At 37.4% G+C, this 12,515-nt stretch overlaps 1 long non-coding RNA gene across 6 annotated transcripts in view; it reads left to right on the plus strand.

Moving 5' to 3' along the window:
• Positions 1-514: 514 nt before the first annotated feature.
• The window catches only part of LOC122071191, a 67,950-nt gene continuing 55,949 nt past the window's right edge, over positions 515-12,515 (plus strand). For 5 of the 6 annotated variants that reach the window (XR_006138089.1, XR_006138084.1, XR_006138088.1 and 2 more), the window contains exons 1-2: positions 515-1,036; positions 1,131-1,361. This is a non-coding gene — a long non-coding RNA (uncharacterized LOC122071191). Of the gene's footprint in view, positions 1,037-1,130; positions 1,362-2,564; positions 2,753-12,515 lie in introns of all 6 variants that reach the window. The other variant, XR_006138085.1, reaches the window with a different exon arrangement.

The raw sequence follows: 12,515 nt of genomic DNA on the forward strand, positions 1-12,515 counted from the left end.
GATGGGTCCCACCGATCCTCATGATAACCGGCCACATCTGACGTAATAAAGGATATTTTTATTAAATAATCCCAAAAGAGTGGGAAAAACATATAGGGTCCGTACTTCGTTATAATTACTAAAAGAAGCCATTCCGTTCTTTTTACCAAAACTAACAAAAGAAAAAGGATCCATCGTTTTCCCACTCATTTTTACCTGGGGTTACGTCTACGGAAGATAAGAGTACGGTAGACACGTGGAATATTATGGACCCTCAGATCTACAGGTTTCGTAAGATTGAGGGAAGTCCCACTTCCAAGGGGGTTGTCAAATTTGTCATAGTAATCATCTCTGATGGTCCTTTGTGATCAATATTTCTTTTTAAACTTTTTTAATCCTTCGTTTTTCACGTCCGCTAACTACATTGGGAGTGGCACTTAGGGGCCTCCAAGATTCCTTCCGAGAGGGCCAGACTAGGCTATATAATAATATATGATAAGGATTAATGAAGTTGCAGGAGCTGTGGTCTCGGGAAGCTAAACAGTTTCTCTTTATGGTGTTTGATTACTCGAAAAATGGTCACTGTGGCCTTCTTCCTCTTCCTCTTCCTCTTCCTCTTCCCCTTCTTCATGTCTGTTTCAGTTCTACCCAAAAAAAGTTCATGTCTGTTTCAGATCTCTTCTTTTTTCTCTGGAAAAGTAGTGCTATCTTTCATTTTGTTTTTCCCTTTCTATGGTTTCTTCTGTTTTTGATTAGGGTTAGGTGCCTGTTTTCAAGTTTCTTTCTTTAAAGCTGCCTGTTTTTCTCCCTTTCTCTCTCTATTTTGGATTTTCTGGCTTAAGATGAGAGAACTGATTTATCATTTGCATTTCCATTTCCATTTGTTTAACTTCAAAAATAGTTCTTTTCTTCCCTCTCTTTCTGATTTCTTTTTTGGCTGTAATTAGTAAGGAAGTGCAGTTTGAGAGAGAGAGAGAGAGAGAGAGAGAGAGAGAGAGAGAGATTGAAGGTTCTTGGTTCTGATTCTGTGAGTTTGGGGATTTCATCTATGAGAAAGGTATGTGTTGGTCTGAAATTGTTGCAGGAGGATCTTGTTTAGCTCTTTTATTTTATTTTGTTTATGCGTTTTTTGTTTATATTTTCCATTGCAGAGAGTTATGTAGAGCTTTGTATGAGTATTGTTTGACAACGAGAGAGAGCACGCTTGTCGGCATTCATGCAAGGTTCACGATTGTTCTACGTGCGTGCTCTTCCTCTCGATGTCATGCTGTTAGCTCACCAAAGCTGTCTGTCCCTTTCCTTCCCCATTTATGCCTTCTGCATGGTGTCTCTTCCAACGTGTAATATCGATCTGTGGAGAGAGGATTTCATTTCACATGAAGGTAACCCTTTTGTGTATTTAGTTTTTAAAAATTTCTGGGTTTTTTATAGTGTATGTTTTATGTTTATTTTCTGTTGGGGTTCATTGTTGACTGCTCTTCTAATATGTTTTTTTTTTTTTTTTGGGGGGGGGGGGTGAATAGAAAATATTATTACCCATGAAGGGAACAAAGAGAGAACTGAAATTACAATGAAATAGCTACCTGATGTAGCCTAATCTGAAGATCCCAATATGAAACAAATATATCAATTTTTTGCAGTCCGAATCTCAAGCATAAAAATGGTTAACCCTTGTTTTAATCTCAAACCTGATTGAGAGTTCTAGATGAAGAAGTCCACACGCACTTTTGATCCACTTCTGTTCACCCTCAAAGGAAGAAGAATGATTATGAGGGGGGCTGCTCTTCCAATATTAATTGTGCCAATGTAGAGATTGGTTATCCATTTCAGTCACATGCAGTTCCTATCTTCCCGTAATACTTTAGGGAAGCCATTGTAATTCCTGATTGAAGACTTGAATTTTCTGTGTTGAATAAGTTAGACTGCTTTGTGTGAAGGATTGTTGTCTAGTCCTCTATGGTTTGGGTTGTGGGCGACATCCGAAGGGCGTTGAAAGCTCATATTTTAGGGTTTACATGGGATAATTTTTTAAATTGTATTTTTTTTTCCTTTAAATTGGAGTGATAGGGGTCATTAGGGTTAGGGGAAGGATCTTGTAACACCATTCTCCATTGCTAGTGAAGCCGCTTTCATCTCACCATGGACGTAAGCACCTTGTTGAACCTCATATATCCTTGCATTGTGGTTGTATAACTCTTCTCTATTTTGTCACATGTTTTCTTCATCATGGATAGGATTTAATTTCCTCATTCTGGAGGGAGAAATCCATTACTTGTAATTTTCTTGGCCAATGAACTGATTTTGGAACTTTCTCTACAACCCCAAAACGCGTCATTTATATTTCTTTCATTGTAGCCACCGCGTGTTAAGATCCTAAAGTGACCACAGTACTTGGATACACTTTCCCCCAACCACCCCCGCCAAAAAAGGGGGAGAAATAAAGACATACATTATGCCATTTCATGGGCTAGTGTCGTCAGTCATTCTCAATCTATATCCTTCTGGACATGGACCACTTTGGAAATTGGAACATAGTCTGATATATGTACATTCTATGCATAAAATTTGGATACATTATTGTGCAGGATGGTCCAGATTCAGCTGGTTAGATCCACTGGTACAAAGACTAGGACTTTTTGGGACTTGGGGCATATAATAGTACAAAGTTTCTTTCATTTTCAGTGGCACAGAACCTGTAACTAGTTCTGAAAACAAATAAGTTGCCAAATTACAGAACTCCAGTGAGTTAAGTTTCTTCTTTCAAGAATTTAAGGTAACTGTTTATGCACGTAGATGGATATTCCTTTTTCCGTTTTATTTTTCTGTAGGCCTGAACTTGTGAAATGCATTTGACTGTTGGTTATGCTGAGGTTTGAACTGTTAATTCTGCAGATAGTATAGAGGATATAGGTCTCTCCATTGCCTCTAATGAGGGCTTTGATCTGCCTTTAATTTTGAGTTCTTATGATTCCATGAATTTATAGTATTGTGATTTGGACCACATGGTATTCTTGAGCATGTTTGTAATTTGTAATCTTATACTATTTGAGGTTCAAAGAAGTTGATTTTATGTTCCTATTAAATTTACTTGGTCTTACTGATAGAGTTATGTATCAGAGCCATGGTTTGTAAACTCGAGCGCAGATATCTACACAAGTCGAAACGAAACCATAGGGGATTTTAAAAAATCTCCTGTTTTGACCTGGTTTCAACAGGTTTTGACCAAAATTCCCATGTTTTGACTGAAACATGGGAAATTTCGACATTCTCTTTTGCATTTTGTCTCCTGAGTGTGGGAAACTTGGGGAAACATTGGAGATTTTCATTTTTTGGCACTTATGTATATCAACATTTACTTAAGATATTATGCATAAATAAGGAAATACCCCATATTTGAATCCAATAGAAATAGTTTAAAAATCAAATTCCTAAAGGAGAAAAAGTCAACCCTTCAGTCTAAGAACAAAAACTGGATTTTGGTCATAGGAGCGATTTTCAACTTTTAAATGTTGGGGTTTTTCTCAATTATGAAAATTTTATAAATCCGATAATGTTAAAACATTGCTAAAAACTAAAAGTTCGGTAAAATGATATTTTATTTTGATATCCCTAAAATTATTTTCATTCAGGTGATTTTAATAGCATTCGTGTACTTTAAAATACGTTTGACCGAAACATAACTATGTCATTACAATTTAGATTTAAGTAATTATAGACTTGTTGGAAAACTGGTTTTATGTTATACCTAATACAAAAAGTTTCATGTAAAAATAAAAATCATTTGACCAGTCAAACTTATTATAGAACAAAAACATTTCTCTAAATATTGATTCTTTATAACTTAATGTGACTTAATGTTGATTTTCTATGATTTGATGCGGCTAAAAGTTGATTTTAATGACTTGATGTGGCTTAATGTTGATTTTTTATGATATAAGGAATATATAGCTTATTAATAATGTTAGAAAAGATAACATATGTGCCTTGAGGGTAGTGAGTCACTACTTGGATGGAACTGCCTAGACACTCTACTTGGAATTGAGTCGCTACTTTCAAGTGTTGAGTAATTGAGTCACTACTGTTCAGTGTTGATAGATAACTGTAGATGATGTAATATTTTTATCTATATTAGATCATTTGGATTATGTCTTATGTTTTGATGTAGATTGTAGACTATATATAGTCATTATGTAGTAAAGTTTCAGAATTTAAGCCAACAAGTCAACGTAATGATTATTGAACCTTTGGTTCACCACGCAAGTAAGACTTTATGTGTTTTTTTATGAAACAAATGACGTGAATATGTTAGAAATGTTTAAAATAGGTTATACACAAAAAATCACAAAAAAAAAAAACTATTTGGGGGTCGAAACCTAAGTTTCCATTATTTCGAGAAAAATTCCCTGGTATCCTCAAAATTTCTTGGGTTTCCAGCGAAATTTCGGTCTCCCCAGAGGTCAAAACCTGGTCGAAACCCGATACCGTGAACTTTGATCAGAGCTACTCCTAAAGTAGCTTTAATTTGTTTATTCATTATTTTATCTTTTCTAGTTTTACCATTCATTCATCTCAATATCCTTATTTCAGCTACACAAACTTTACTTTTATTCTATTTCTTTTCTGCCTAACATTGAATTTGATACATCGTTGATGGCCAAATAACTATCCTCTTTTTTTTTTTTTTTTTTTTTTAGTTTTAAAGAAATAAGTTGATGACATAACATTCAGATGCACCCTTCCACTCCATCCACCCTATTTCGACTATTTGTACAGCATCATTCTCTAATTCTACTTCTTTATTTATGATTGAACTTAGGTAACTAATATTTTCACTTTCTACGATTTGTCTATTATCAATTTTCACTATCACACTTTCAGCCATATGTTATTAAGTTACATAACATATACTCTATCTTTGTTATACTTATCTTATAACATTTTGATTCCAATGTTGATCTTTGTAATTCTAACTTCGAATTTATCCCTAACTTTGTTTCAACCACTAAATCAATATCATCAACAAAAAGCATATACCAATGGATTTGATCTTGAATGTCTTTAGTTAGCTCATTTATGATTAGAGCGAAAAAATGGGGAATTCACTACCTTACCTCCCACATAGTTCTTACAATAATTATATATATCTTTTAGGGTAATTTACAACGCCTCCCCCTAGAGAATGTCACAATTATAAGAACACTCCCTCTGTTTCACTAAATTAGACTCAGACCCCTTACCATCTGTCATTGTTAAGGAATATAGCTTATATGCTAATGTAAATTACTATATTTTATTTTAAATACTAAAATGCCCTTACTAAATGTGAAGTACCTAAAATGCCCATATAATAAGTCCCATCCCCAAATAGATTTGGACTACCGGCGATCGTAGATCATACAGAGCACCAGAGATAATGGCGGCGGCATCGGCATCGGCATCGACATCGGCATCGGCGACATTCAACGGCGGACCATTCCATAACCATTAGAATCACCATTACAAAGAAGTTGGGAATAATAATCTAAAACAAAACTTAAGAAAATAAGAAAAGGTGAGAGAAGTTTAAGTGTAAATAATAGGATCTGTAGGTTGCTGCTTTGTTTCAGAGTAGGCCATTCCAAAATATTTAGAAAATAGGATCTGTAGGTTGCTTCTCCGTTTTCAGAGCAGACCATTCCAAAACAATTTGAATCACCATTATTTCTGTCTTGCCCTTCGTTTCTCTCACCAAGCCATGGATAAAACCCAAATCTCGTCTCCATCTCTCTTTCTTCTCCTAGTCAACCCTAGCTTGACCTTCTTGCAAGCATCTCTCATCTGTTACCACCGAACCCACTCTCTTTCTCTGTTCCTATTACCTTCTCTAGCAAACCCTTGGTATGCTTCTTCCCCAAGAGAGGTGTGGCAGCTCCATTGCAGCCCTTAGAGGTGTTTGTTGTTGTGGTCGAGGTGGTGGTGGTGGTGATCTCATGAAACTGTGATGTTGTTGAAGGGCATCCATCTAGGATGCTATCAGAGAAGATATTACCCTAAACAATCCTAGAAAAACATGTGCGTATGAGAGATGAGAAGGTGAGAGGGAGAATGAAACAAACTTGGTTGTAGAAGAGAGTTCTTGAACTGTGGAATGGAGCTTCAGAGATGCCATCATCTAGCCATTAGGCTTTATGTTCTCAAGCCTCTGCTGTTCGTACTCGGTTAGGGTTTGCAGATCCATGAAAGCAAGCTCAGAGAGAAAGAGAGAGAGAGAGAGAGAGGGTGTTTCAGGTTCCACCTCTGTCTTTGTGAATAGGATATAATGGTCATTTTAACTCTTCATTTAACAGTGACTGACGATAGGGGGTCCGAGTCTAATTTGGTGAAACAGAGGGGGTGTTCTTATAATAGTGGCATTCTTCAGGGGTGGCACTATAAATTACCCTATCTTTTAACATATCCATGTATTTACTCTAAATACTTTTCTTCTCTAATTCGTTCTAAATTAACTTCATTGGTAAGGGCTTCAATTTGGGACCAAAACCAAGCGTTTAAAACCATATCAAAACAAACTGAATAAGAATCGATATGATTCAGTTTTAAAAGAAATTAATTTTACTTGGTACGGTTTGGTACGATACGATTTCAGTATCTAAGGCAAAATTGTTTGGTATGATCCAAACCAAGCTTGCACATGTATGATAATTTTATGTTATGTATCTCATTATATATTATTTTATGTCATATATTATATATGAGATACAATTGATGGAACCATATAAAATTGTACCAATATCGAACCGAACTGAATAAGAAATCATTCATGAAACCAAATAAAAACCGTACCGACTCTGAACTGACTCGGTATGGTTTCATTATTGAAATTGCATTCAATTTCTTGGTAGAATATGGTTTTGGTTTCTCCTTTCCGTCTCTTGGACCAAAGCAAAAATGTACCGAAATCCTGAAAATCCTACTAATGACACCCTTTTTTATAGGGACTTTGTCATAAGTTTTCCCTAAGTCAATAAAGACAATATGATGATCCTTATTTTGTTATCTAAATCTTTGCGTTGGTTTCTTAAGCAAATAAATGGTTTTTGTTGTTGATTATCCTAGTTTAAAACAAAATTGGTTATCCAAAATGCTATTTTTCTTTGTCTTATATGCATTTCAATTACTCTCTCCTATAATTATGGCTCATAAGTTTTATTCCTTTGTAGTTATTGCAACTTTGAATATCACCTTTATTTTTATAAATCATAAGCACAATGATTATATTCCATTTGTCTGACATTTTTTTACTCATTCTTATTAAACGACTTAGTTATCCAAGATATTGCACTAATACTTAGGAATAAGAAGCACATCTATAGGAATGCCGTATGGATCTATTGCTTTACCTCTTTGTGTTTCTGTATGGCTTCCTTTATTTCAAATGCCCTAATTTTCCATATATGTGTCAAATTTGTGGTTTTCTTGCTAGTTATTAAAGCCTTGTAAAACACCATTATTTTTATTGTTTTCATGTAGTAAATTGAAAAAATATTTTTTCCCATCTCTTTTTAATATTCTCATCACTTATTAATACATTATCATCATCATTACTTAATGCGTCTAATATTGTTGAATTCCAACCCTTCCTTCCCTCTTTTTCTAGATTATAGATATCTTTTCCCTCCTGTTTTGTGCCTAAATTGTTTTGGAGATGTTCATTTTTATTAGCACTTATTTTCCCTACTATTTTCCTAGCTTTATGAAAAGTTATACCTTTTTAAATCCTCAACATTCTTTGAGTGCTTGTTTTTTAACATAAAGCTAAATTTTATTAAAGGAAAAAAAAGGGAAGAGAAATTTTTCCCCAAGAAAGCCAAGTTTACAAGGAAAGGGGACGGATGTATCCAACAAGCATGTGACAGATTCAGAGAAGCACCACCCCTTGCTAAGAAGTAAGCTTCATTAGCACAAGACCGATCAAGGAACCTAAAAGCAACATCTTGAGAAGAATCAATTATACAAAGGATACCAGCTACTATGGCTTTAGTAGCCCAGTCTGTTACACCCGTGCCCTAACTCGATCAAATTCAAACTTTTGTGATAGGTCTCGCATTGGTTGTAGGAAGCACCAATGGGTCCTGGCTTGCAACAACCCATTGCCACAAAAGGGAGGAATGATTCTACTTGCCCATGCATTTCGTGTCTGTCACGCTAGAGGGGATTCAAACCTTCCCCCCCCCCAAAGCGATAAGTGACCTAGAACCTCCCCACTTGAGTCCCCGCACGTAGTAGAAGTTGCCTGGAAGACCTTTTACACATCCTAAGGTAACCCCCTAGTGAATGGCCAAAGGTGGACAGAAGGCTGTTAGAGTACAACAATAAAATGGCAATAAGAAATAGCCACCAGAAACACCCCCCTAAATTCGATGACCTCAATCTGGTTGCACTTGCAATGCTGAATTGGCTTTAGTGCCCGTGGGTCCCACTACTCATGTTGTGGCTAGCTCTGACTAACCTCCCATTATACTTTGCACCCTCCCCCATGTCTTGCACACCCTTTGAGTCAACTATGGTGGGCCTACGTGTCCTGATCGATAACTTAACCCGATTCGGTCCCGGATAGGTGGGAAACCAAACGATACCTAAGGCCTACCTTCTATATAGGAGAAGTGAGTTCATTTCTCACTCGCATAAAATGTGGGAGAGGGAGAGAAGTGAGGAAAAGGAGAGGAAAAGGGAGAGGATGAAGAAGAAGAGGAAGGAGGGGAGCTCCTGGCTGTACGCTTGCTTGTTGGTTGTCGCCGTAGGTAGGTGTGAGCTTCCTTAAACCCTCTTTCCCTTCATTTTGGTCTTTTGGTAGTGTGCAAAGTATGAAATCACTGGGTTGGAGGGGTGAGCCTCTGCCTTGGTGCTTTTCGGCTATCGTGTTAGTGTGTATTGCACTCCCCCGTATGTTTTCCGAGCTCAAACCAAGTCAATCGAGCTTTGGCAACATTTTGACCATATAGGGAGTTAGGGTTTGATCGTTCGTTCTCCGTATCTTCAAAATGCCTCAATGGAAATGTGAGTAATTTGGCTTGAATGAGAAGTGGGAAGATCCCCTACAATCTCTACGGAACAAATCCCGGTGATTGGGTCCAAGCCGGCACAACCCAAAGATGTGATCGAATTTCTGGGTTTACCACTAGAAACAGACCGCTGGAAACATGTGACTTGTTTTCGGTGAACCCTGAGCTTTTAGGGAGCCATTGTCCAGGCCATCGGAAACAACAGGATTGGATCCGGTGACTTAACCTTGGATCCGGTGACTTGTTTCTGACGACTTGTTCTGAACTTTCAAAATTGACTGTTCTTGTACTTTTTGGGGGAAACCTTGTGGGTCCCCCTTAGGTGTTTCTGACACTAGTTGGCACCCATTTACCCTTGTTCCTTGGACAGAGACAATCACAGAATGGTGAGGGCTAGCGGGGTTTGACATCGGGTTTACAACTTGGGGATTGCCCCCGTCCGATCTACATACGAGGTCAGTGGTGGTATGACTTTATTTTCGGAGTGTTTTAATATTATAGAACGACGTGCATGCCATGACAATCATGTGTAGATATTTTCAACTGCTTGTACGATTTATGTGAATTGTATAACATGTTAAATTATAATTTAACTGTATAACATATTTGATTATTTGAACTGTATATATGTTAAGAACTGTATGACGGAATTCGGGCCTACCGAGGTTGTTTTGGTACCGTGATCGCCGTGTGGATGATTTCATCATGCATTGAGTTTGCATTAAAGTTAGCCATAGTTGTGGATGCACTTTGTGGCCGATGATAATTCTGGTATTGTGTAGTCCATGGATATACTTGAATATGGGTGCCATTGTGGTTTATGGTAATTTTGGTATCGGATACCCCATACTTAACTGCTTGTATGCTAGATAATTTTGGATATGGATGCAATGTGGCCGATGGTGATTTCGATATCATATTTCATACTACCTGTATATTTATGCAACACATGTTGATGTAGATAAATCACTTAGGCTTATTTTATTGCAAATAAGCCTTGGGTTGTGTCATGTATGTGTTGGGCCTTTGATCCTAGGGGTTTTCTTTGTAATGGGCCACTTTAATGGGCCTAAAATATGGGTAGAAAGTAGGAAAACGTGATTTAATTCATTATTTTAGTTAGAGTCTTGTTTTGAGTCAATTTCCTTTGTTATTTTAGTTTTCGTTAGTTTATGTTTGTTTATTAGTGAATGACTAGTTAGTTACCTACTCCATGTTGGAGTTATAGTCCTAGTCCTATTATGAGTTCAAGTCCTGCTAGGAGTGTCTAGTCCTATTTAGAAACTAGCTCCTAGTTATGATAGGATTGCTATTCTTCCCTCTTTAAATAGAAGAGCTTATGTACTTGTAATTTCATATTTGAACGAATAAATTATTGAATGATTACTCTTTAGCTAAAAAAATTGTTATTGAGAGGTGAGATGCCTAAACCTTTGAGGGGTGTGATACCCAAAACCTGAGGGGTGAGATACTCATTCTTTTATTATCTTTCATCCTTCTCAACCCTCCATTTTTTTTTTTCTTAGTTTCCATTACTATATTCTGTTCTTAATTATTGTTGTTGTGAGATTTTCAAGAGAGTTTTCAAATTTGTAAGCCCTATTAAATCAGAATCGACCAGCAAAGGAATTCCAGTTTTGAAGTCTAATTGATCTCCATATCTCCCTCCTCTGACTTTTGATCTATAAACCCTTTTAAGGGTGTGTTCTAGGTTGCTATCAGGCCACTCAGTCCTCTTCTTAGAGTTGCCCAGGTCTGTCCAGTAGCTGTTCTGTAGAATCTTGAAGTTTTCTCTCTCCTAGGTCAGAAAATCAAGAAAGCTTGTAACTTCACAACCAGTGGTCAGAATTCTCTCAACTTTGGGGGTTTTTGTACCCTCCCTAGGGACTATCTACGCCCAAGAGTGAAGCTCAATTAGACTCCTACAGATCTGGTCGCACTTCTCTCTCTCCAGCTCTATAGTAGGTCTTTCTTTCTCCTATCTGGTTGGATTTTAGGCTGGTTTTGCTCTTGTATGGGTATTGTATCCTTGGGGGTTTATTTGATGGTCTTATTTCTTTGTTTCCTGCTCCTATTTGTATTGTTTGAGGTTATACACTGTTGGGGTAGTTTCTTGTAATCTACTCCTGCATTACATGTAGTCTATTATGGTTAGGTTACATTCTATATGCTATGTCCCCTTACCAATAGGGGTAAGGTGTTGGATAACCCGACCATGATATGTTCGATGAACCTTTCCAGAATACTACTTCCATGTTACGATGTGATTGTTGCCGGGGAAAAAATTAGTCCGGCGTGGCCGATGATAATTTCGGTGTCATGAGTGCCAAGAGGAGGTTATCAGTGGTTTTCTTGGTGATCGATGGTCGTATTCCAGGACCGGCAGGCTCCTAATCATGTTTAGGGTTTGTATCACTGAGTGACCAATGTGCAAGTACCGGGTTGTAGGGATACAACCTAATGCATTGTAATAACATGAACCCAACTTAGTTTTATGTTAGGTTGTTAAATACAAAATGAATTGCATCATTCTCGCATAATGGATTATGTGTAAATGCTTGCATGAAACCCATCCATCACTGAGCTAGTTGGAGCTCACACCACGTGCGTGTTGCTTTTTAGACGATGATGTAGATGTTGTAGTTCACTAGTATGTGACACTTCTTCCTCTGTGCTAGAGTATAGAGCCGATGACTAGTGGAGACTAGAAGCTGAGGAGCACAACCCTGACTGTGCTCGTGATACCCATGCGTATGCACCACTATGAGTCGAGTGGTGGTCTGTTGTTATCCTAAGACTGTATTTTTGGATGGTATTCTTTTTTGGAGTTACTATATGTATTTTTTGACAGATGTGAACATAATAAACTTTTGTTATGTAATATATTAACATTAGTTGTTTTCCCCCACTTGATTCATGATTCTGCTATAGTATACTTTGATTCCACTGTGATTGTTTAGTTGGTTCTGTATTATGTGACTGTGACGATTAATGTACTGCTATTAGAGATCCTGGTAGAGATATAAGATGGGTAAGCATCTTATTCACACTGCTGGTATCCTAGTGTTGGGAGTGGGTGTGACAGTCAATAGAACAAATAGTCCTATTGTAGGCATTAACTACCACTATAAAGTCACTAAAAAACACTAATGGAGAAAGGTTCATGGCATGGGCTAGTAGCAGCCCATCACGGATGGCCACGTCCTCCATAGCTGAAGCAGAAAAACGAGTTACAACCTTGCACTTATCTACAGCAAAAGAACCATCAAAAGCTTTAATGATCACCCCACGACTGCCAAGCTTTGTAGACATATTCCATGCACCATCAGATGTTATTATAAAGCAGCACAAAGGAAGCGGCACAAGGGAGGAACTCCTGGTGACAAATGAAGGTGAAGTTGGAGGAGTCTCAATATACAAATGTCCCTCAGTTACTGATAAGGAGACTGCAATCATAGCACTGTGCAAATCTAGATTAGACAAATTAAAAATGGC

Source organism: Macadamia integrifolia, unplaced genomic scaffold, assembly GCF_013358625.1.
Source record: "Macadamia integrifolia cultivar HAES 741 unplaced genomic scaffold, SCU_Mint_v3 scaffold_190A, whole genome shotgun sequence".
Taxonomy (NCBI): domain Eukaryota; kingdom Viridiplantae; phylum Streptophyta; class Magnoliopsida; order Proteales; family Proteaceae; genus Macadamia; species Macadamia integrifolia.